The 8891-nt window shown below is 43.2% G+C and overlaps 1 pseudogene; it reads right to left on the bottom strand.

The window, feature by feature from the left end:
* Positions 1 to 7355: 7355 nt before the first annotated feature.
* Positions 7356 to 8458, bottom strand: LOC105744197 (ferritin light chain-like; annotated as a pseudogene).
* Positions 8459 to 8891: the final 433 nt, after the last annotated feature.

Genomic DNA, 8891 nt, shown 5'->3' with positions numbered 1-8891 from the left:
CCAGTCTGCCTCCCTGAGGCTTCAAGAATTAATCTTGTTGCTTATCCAAAATTCTGCTAAATTCAAGGTAAAATATAAAGTTCTGAAACAAAACAGAATTGTGTTAAAACATTGGGAACATTTTCATTACAAGCCATTAGTTAAGAAATAAAATTCTTATGTAAAACTGCATGGCCATAGTGTAAAACACCACAGTCACAGTGCAAATTAAGAAAAGTTTCAGGAGTCTTTGAAATGTTTTGCAGTCACACTTGTTTCATAAAAATTAGAAGTTTAAAGTAACTAAAGTTATGTTTTTGTGTCAAACTATTTATGTCTGCCTATTTCCTCAAATTGTTGAGGTTAAATATGCAGTTATAAAGTAATATATATTTCTGAAACCCAAATTAAGCTAAACAGTTTATAAAATAATGCAAATTATAAGTAACATCAATGAGTTGTGTTTCTGTGTCTGTTTGTGTCTGCCCATTTGCTCAGTGTATGTCTTCATATATCAAGATAATAGTATCAAATTAACAAAGAAAATTCTTAAAAGAGCTCTAATCAAATTTTTGAAAATTAAATGTGCAATTATATATGTAAATAAATATTTTTTGAGCTCAAATTAAACTAAGCAAGATGAAAAGGTCATATAGAAATCTGATTATAAGAATTATTGAGAAAGGGCCTCCTCTTTGCAAGAGCTTTGAAGGGAAGACCAGGTGTGGCAGATTAAACCTATCTACTAGGCTAAGGAATTAAGAACCAGTTTGCCCTGCATTTTCCCAATTTAAACCATTTGTCAGCTACAAATTGTTAAAAAAAAAAAGGATTAATTTAGTTTTCACATAAAAGAAGGAAATATTGATTAATGTAACCTGGCAGCCTGCTGCCTCAGTCTCCAATCCTGGGTTAAACAGCAACAGAGGAAGCCAGCTTAAGCCAGTCCTATAGGCAATAAAAGGATGCCCAAGAAAGAGCTAAGTCAAAACCAATGCAGCAGTAAATTCCATTCCTTATTTGACAAAGGGAACCAGGTAAAATCTAAAATGGTTGAAATGTGATAAAAGAAATGATTAAATTACAATCTTTTGCACAGGAAAGTTATACCTTCTTGGATAGGCTGTAAGCTTTGAAGTATCCAATCTATAGAGAAACAGAAGAAGAGCTTGTGTGCTAGGTTTAGGGGTATAAATTGTATCATTTTCCTTTGTTTGGGGCGCCAGTCATATTTTCTGTTTGCCCATTCTTGCAAGATTGAAAATAAATTCTTTCTTCTCCACAATCGGGTGAGCCTTAGTTTCTTCCAGAAGAAGATTTCTTTCCCACAAAAATAAAGGTAATTAATGACTCTGTTAACAAATTTCTGTAAGTAAAGAAAAGTCCATCAAAACTATGGAGAGATCTTTCCTGGATTATGATTAAGCAAGTTAAGTAATTGTGTAATGTGTTTTAAAACCTGGGAGTCAGTATGCTTTTAAAAATTATTCATTTTCATAACTTAAAGAATGAAAAGAAATTTTTACCTTCCTGTAAGGAAGAGAAGAAAACATTCCTTGCATAAACTATAATGGTTTCAATTTTATTTAGCTTGAGTGTAATCTCCCATAGTTAACTTATAAACTAAATTAACATTATATGTACAAAATCTTTAGAATAATAAAAATTTAAGTTCACATTAATAAAATTAAGCTAAAGAAAAAAGGTTGTAAATATGCTCTTTTAAAGAAATAAAGTAAATTTCTTTAGTTTGTAATTATAATTTAATAAGTTTAACTAAATGTTAAGGAACTAGTCAATGTGGTTATAGTCAATTATAAAAAGTTTGTATAACAACTTCCAAACTAAAAACGTTAAAATATTTCTAGTTCTAAAAGTAAATGTTAACTAAGAACTTGGATTGATATTGGTTGCAAAAAATAACTTTGTGGTAAGAAAACCTGCCTGAAGGACATCACAAGGTGCATATTTAAGTAAGTGATAATAAAAATTATCTTGATTTTATTGGGAATCTTCTGTTTTCATTTTAACAATGAAAAATAGTTTTTCCCTCTCTTACTAAAGTAAAATACCTACTATTGTCTTCATGTTAAAGTTATGTAAGTAAACAGTTATTTGATAAATGATGTGTTGCATTAAATTGTTTAAAATATAGAAAAAACAAGGAATAAACTTTAACATTGTCAAACTCTTTTGTGCATTCAAAGCAGGCCTTGAATACACTGCAGGTTGCCTCTCCATGTGAGTTATTGGCTAGGATGTTCACTGACCCCTCAATTAGAAATATTTTCTATATCAGCCTCTTGTTCTGCTCCTGAAGTTGATGGAAACTACATTGCAGTTTCAAGCTCCTGAAGCAGCCAATGATGACTTGGAACAGCCAAGTGTCGAATGGATATCACCTCAAGACTGTTCCATAGTGACAGAGAGCACTATGGGCCAGGCTAGCAGAATGCTGGAAACTCTCTCTAAAATCAACATGCTGTGACTTGCTCACTGTGAAGAACATGCTAAGTGGAGCCATGATACCAAATACTGTAAGTAAAACTTAAACACAATTGGCATTATGGCCTGCTCCAATGGAGGGATAACATGTAAAGTATGACAAACCTGAAAAGTAAAGCTATTAATTGCAAATCTGAATCCGTTGCATTAAGTAATACATTAACAAATACTAAGTGCTATACTTTTATCCTGTACTAAATATATGCCTAATAATTATAACATTACCTTTACTATTGTGGATCAAGTACAAAAGTATATTAGACATGTTAAATTTCTAGTAAATTCATTTTCTAAACAGTCAATAAACATGTCTATAGAATAAAGTGGCAGTTTCTACCAGGCTCAGTCAAATTAGTATATTCTTGTGTACTCTACTGTGTAGCAAAAATGAGGCATGCTTACTTATAATGAGCCACTTTTGAGCAAGTCAAAATTACCAGAAATTGTACAATTAAAAGAAAAATGTAAAAAACTTTATTCTGTAGTTCTGACACTCCCACAGCTAAATACTAAGAAAATTTCCAACTTTGTATACTTATCCTGAATGAAACCAAGTGCCCAAAGGGTGCCAGTTAATCAGGAGCATCTGACAAAGCATGAGTGCCAATCATTAAACAGCTTGAAATGTGTCTTCAAACAAAGCTAAGTATCTATTGCAATTTCTCTCTAAAAATAAATAACTGAGAAATTATATATATATATACACTGTTCCCACCAGATTTTACAAAGGAGTGCCATCTTTATAAGCACCAAACTTTGTCTACCTCTGTAATCCAATGTCCTCTTTTAAAAACGGGTATTCCAAATTTTAAATAGAGCTTTTTTCTTTCAGAGTGAACATCTTATTAACCATATGAAAACTTCATCCAACTTCATACAGAAGGCCAGATCCATCTTCCTCCAGTTAAAATAGAGTTTTACACCTTGTTAGGCAATAACTACAGCCCATGGCCAGCAGGAAGCACTTACAGAAAAGAGATCATCTCCCTTCAGCTCCGCTTTAAGATGAAAGGTGTAAACTCTTTTGAAGGTAAAACAAAATTAATAGAAGTATCTAGAGACTGCCTGACAATCTATGTAGGCACCAGTAGCCCCGAGATTACAGCAGGGGGGCCCCTGCCCCAAAATTCTACTGTCCGGAGTGAAAACTTCTAAACTTCTGGAAATAGGCTCCTGAATGCTACACCGAAAATTGATAGGTAAAATAATCAATCAAAACAACAAACAGCCATCCACCTCATAGCTCAAACAATAATTATGCCAAAGCTTAGCAAAATAAACTTTGGCATAAGGGGTGAATGATGTGGGCTATGGGTGGGAGGCTCTATATCTCTTAAGAAATAACTTAAGCTGTCTGTGACTTGTGGGCATGGGATGGTAAGAGGCTGCAGTCCTGCCATTGTTAACCATGGCAACGGCTCCTGTCCCAGGAATTAGTTTAACAATGCAAAGTCTATAAACTTTAAGTATTCAGGAGAAATGGAAAGCAAATGGGCTAAAAGCTGATCTAGAATGTTTGAAGTCCATGCTAAAAGCTTACCTAAGATGTGGAAGTTATATGCTAATTCAAGCCTATTGAGAACTGAAAGAAAAGAACCATTTGGCTTTTCCTTTCTGTATAAAAGGGACTCAAAAATCTTGTTCAGGTTTGCTCATCTGCATAGGGTGTGTGGCCAGTGGCTGGGGGTGGCACCCAGCACAGCGCCCCCAATGCCTCCTCCCCTGCCTTCCCCTCAGTACTACATATCCCTGTGCTCCATGGCGCTGGCCAAGTCCCTTCTCGACCACTTTACCTACGAGGCTCACGAGGTGGATGCTGTGAATGGAGGCGGGCTCTGGAGCACTGGGTGCTGGGGGTTGTGGGTGGGAGGGGGTCCCGTGGACCCCAAAAGAGGTGGGACACTGTGGCTGGGCCATCAGGTGCCCACGGCCCACACTGCCCTGTGTGCCCATGCCTCATTCGCAGGCCCAGGGCTACCGCTAACAGTGCCTGGCCTCGGTGCCGCCTTTGCCCTCGCTGTCGTGACACTCGAGCCCACACCAGAGTGAGGACGAGGAGGAGCCCCAGGACAGGCTGCCAAATGATGGCGAGTGCTATGACGAGGGTGAAGAGACTGCCAAGTACTGGCACAAATCCATACCCTGGAGTGGCCGTGCCATGCCTTCATCCCTCTTCCAGCGGCAGGAGCAAGCACAGCTCGGTGAACATGGCACCCTCCAGCTCACTCAGCAGCCCCAGTGTGCCCCTCATCCCCGCCAGCTCCCTGGGTGAGGAGTGCAACTAAGGCCCTTGCCCCACAATCCCCCCTTGAAGGGCGGGTGCCCACGGCGGTGGTCCTGAAGTCCACTGCACCTCAACCCTCTGTTGGGTTCATGACCCAACTGCACTGCCATACACTCCAGCACCTCCAGCAAGGTGCGCAACTCCCCACCCTCCAGAATCCACAACATCGTGGCTTCATCTGGTTCCAGAATGTATAATGTGTGCCCTGGAGCTCCCCCAGGTCTGGCTGGGGTCCCGGAAGCCAGGAATCTGCCATTTGCCCTGCAGTGCCAGAGGTTTCAGGAAACCCTGCCAGGTGCCTTCCAGGCTGGACTTCTAGAGCTTTTTGTGGCTTGCAAATTCACTACACTGCAGAGCATGCCATGCCCTTGCCTGGCCTGGGAGCCACCAAGCACTGGCTTCCCTGTAATGTCTCTACTACTGGAACACTACATCCAGAGATGGGATATTTTCAGGGACTTAGGATACCTGGGTGCAGTGGTTCTCTTTTTCACCCCAGCACACAGGCTCCAGCAAATGGCCCTCAGGTGTTCTTGGCTCCAGCCTCACCTGTGTGCTCAGCTTTGGTGGGGGATTCCTCCTCCCAGCCTCTACCCCTCTATTAGGTCCAGTACCCACCGAGGTCCCATTGCCACACACCCCCACTTTGACAAAGCAAGGAGTGGCAGAACCACTTGACCCCTCATTCCTTCTAGAGAATGCTCAGGACCACTTTCTTGCCTTTTCTGGACAAGACCCTAATCATTCCCTGAGTCTGAACAATCTCCCGTTACTCCAGACTCTGGTGACTCCATCCAGACCCCTTGTCTTCCAGGGAAACCCCCCTGGTGAGGATGGAACTGGCTCTTCCCCCACTGACAGCTCAGTCCACCAGGAAACCATTTGCATTCTAGTCCTGGCTGCTGAGGCTAGAACCTTAACTGTGTTGCCTCCCATCCACTTCCCATTCAGAGTTCAGCCCACTGGATTCTAGACCCCCTCATTTACTTCAAGGTTCTTCCATCTCCAAGCTCTGGTGTCAGGGAGGTCCCCCCTCACGTGTGTTGGTGCACTGCTTGGTTTGCAGTGAGGGGTGGTGGGTGGGAGGGCAAAATGGGTGTGATTGAAGTGTGTGTCCAGAAATGAAAAAAAATCCATCTCTATTTCAGGATCCCATGTGTCGTCCAACATGGGGGATTGGCAGACCTATATACTGGCCCCTACCTCCTCTTGGTTTCAGATCCTCCAACCCTTCCCCTCTTGCTCACCCATGGGTTCCCAGTGTCTCATTTCATCCTGCTGTCCTGGAGAGATTTGAATTGCTATTTGGAATTCCAGTGTTATTTCAAGGAAGGAAGGCCTCTTATGCCTGCTTGGAACTTGCAAGTGACAAACACATGGCTTAAGCTCTCTTTAGCAGGAAGGAGCTGTGTGATGAAGGAGGCTCCACAGAGTAGTCATTTAGCCACCTGGTGCTACAGCACAGATATAGGCCGTTTCTTTTATGGCAGAAAGATATGGTGCACTGGCTTAACAAATCTTTTCAGAGCTCCATTGAGATGGCTCTATTTCCAGGAAAAAACACAAAAACTTTTTTCCCTTATAGTTCTAGGCTTACTAGGCCACATGTGCATTTCTGAGCACATCCTCACCAATGAAGAGAACAGAAGGCTCTGAGTGAGAAGACTTAGGTCCTGTGTCATCATGCTAGTGACAGACACAGGAGCCCCCACATCTAGATCATATGCACAGAGAGCAAGAAGGCATGCTGCTGAGTATACAATACCTAACAGCCACTTCCCAACTCCTCTTCTACCAAAAACCAAAGGCATGGAGGTCAGAGCTGACACAGCAGTTTCTTGTTTGCCCCAAGATTCTGCAAGCTTCTTCAGTTCTCTTTTAGAGAACATGAACCCTACTTTCACCCCTCCTTTCTCAACTAAGACCCCAAACCCCAGCTCAGCACTTCTTGTACATCATAAGCTCCCAGCTGCTCAGATCAATAGTTCTTGCTACTGAGGATGTACTTTACATTGGGATGACCCTAATGTTCAAGACTAGCCTGATCTCTTACAAGCCCGGGTGAGGTGGGGGAAAGCTGCCCTCATAGCTATTCTTGTGTGCTTGCTTACAATAGTTAATTTACATAGTAACTTCAGTGTGCCTATATAATCTGGAAAGAACTACCTACCTCCCAAGGTTGAACCAGAAACAATATCTCAGAGCTTGGCAGAGGCCTGGCCCCATTACTACTCATTAAACAGGACCCCTTTCTAGTTACTGTTACACTGTAAAACACTCAGCCTCCTTCCTGCTACTCACTTAGTTCAACACTCCCTGGATTAATAAATAGCTAGGGAAGAACTGGCTGTAGCACACCACCCACAGGAAAGGGTTCAAACCTTATAAATTCCCCACACAAGACACACACACCATCCCCACCTGCTGCAAAAAGCTTTATTGTTTACACTTGGTTCAGGTCTTGTTAGAGGGCTACAAAATGGCATTTAGAAAGATGCCTCCTGGCTGGAGGGGTTCAGGCAGTAGGCTGGATGCTGGGGGAATAAAGCCCTCCCCCATGACCTCTGGGCTCCAGAGGCTCAGGCTCCTAGTCATGCTTGAGGGTGAGCCTTTCAAAGAGATACTCGCCCAGACCAGCCTGCAGAGGTTGGTCAGGTGGTCGCCTATCATTTTTTACCAGTTTCACCTCCTCATCTAGGTAATGAATCTCCAGGAAATCACAGAGCTAAGGAATAGAAGAGAAATGAAACATTCCATTAAGACATGAGACAATATGTCCCAATGTGGCAGATGTGGGAAGCGAGGCACGGCAAGGAATTTCCCTGGACAATCAAAGGGAGTTAAGGCTTAGGGTGGAGCGTTCATCCCAAGGAAGGTCTGAGTTTCAGTAGCCATGGATTAGGGGGATTCTTACATGGGGGTCTGTGTTGGCAGATCCCAGGGCATGCAGATCCAAAAGGGCCTGGTTCACGGACTTCTCCAGGACAAGGGCAGCTTCCATGATGTCCAGGGTATTACCCAACTCTTCTTTGGAAGGCTTCTGTACATTAGAAAGAAACAGGTTTAATGCTTTCTTCACCCATTTCCCAGCAGTCCCAGGTGGGAAAGAGTGCAGAAGGGATGTAGCCCCCAAGCGCCTCTGTGATCCCTTCCAAGTGCCTCCTTGCATGATCCCCAGTCTCCCACAACTACCCCGCCCCAGAGAGCATGGAGCTGTCTGGATGCCATGTCTTGGAAGAGCACCTCCACTTCAGCCACCATGAACAACCCACATAAAACTGAACTCAATGCCCCAGGAGCACGTGCAGTGCCGAAAATGCCAGAATCAAGCGATATGGTGCTTCTCCTTCACCAACTCACAGAAGAAATATTCCACGCACTTAAGGGCCACATCGTTGCAGTCAAAATAGTAGCCCTGTAGGAAAAGATGGAGGAGACAATGGTCAGCACGAGTCATGGCAAGGTCAGATGGGCGCACTCCTCCATCTGATGAACTGGCAGTACAAAGAAGGCAAGTGCATGAGCAGATGGCTGAAGGGGCGCCCAGATGGGGGAAACATGAGCTGGGGAACTCCCAGGAAAGCTCACCAGAGAGAGGTAGGTGTAGGAGGCCTGCAGCTGTAGGTTGACCAGGCGGTTTACAGAGACCTCCACATTGGCAGAATAATTCTGAGGGGTCTCGGAGTTCATGGTTGATTGACAATGAGGAGATCACTACAAAAAAGTGGTGTTAGCTGATCCCAGCAGCAGGGGATGGCCAAGAAGTTGATCCTGGAGTTTGTAACTGGAGAAGTTGCAAGGTGGTTGATGCAGAGAAGGTGTGGGGAGAGTCCCCAGGTCTGTTCCATTCACACACTGTTGAACAGAGTGCTTACTTTCTTTCAAGCCCCAAATCACGGTACCCCTGCATTATTTTATAACCTAGATATTTGACCTGAGGTAGGCATATTTTGGGCTTTTCTCTTAGACACCCGAAAGCCTTTTTGCTGTAGATGCTGTAAAAGAGCATGGGTTCCACCAGCGCAGTCTTGATAGGTGCCCTTCCAATTCCCCAAGGAAGCTAGGAGGACTTGGGTGAACCCCAAATCTGGGCGCCCTGGATTAAATTTAATCCAGAAATATG

Source organism: Dasypus novemcinctus, unplaced genomic scaffold (assembly GCF_030445035.2).
Source record: "Dasypus novemcinctus isolate mDasNov1 unplaced genomic scaffold, mDasNov1.1.hap2 scaffold_466, whole genome shotgun sequence".
Lineage (NCBI taxonomy): Eukaryota > Metazoa > Chordata > Mammalia > Cingulata > Dasypodidae > Dasypus > Dasypus novemcinctus.
Note: the sequence above shows the minus strand (reverse complement) of the source record. Positions and strands in the feature narration are given on the sequence as shown.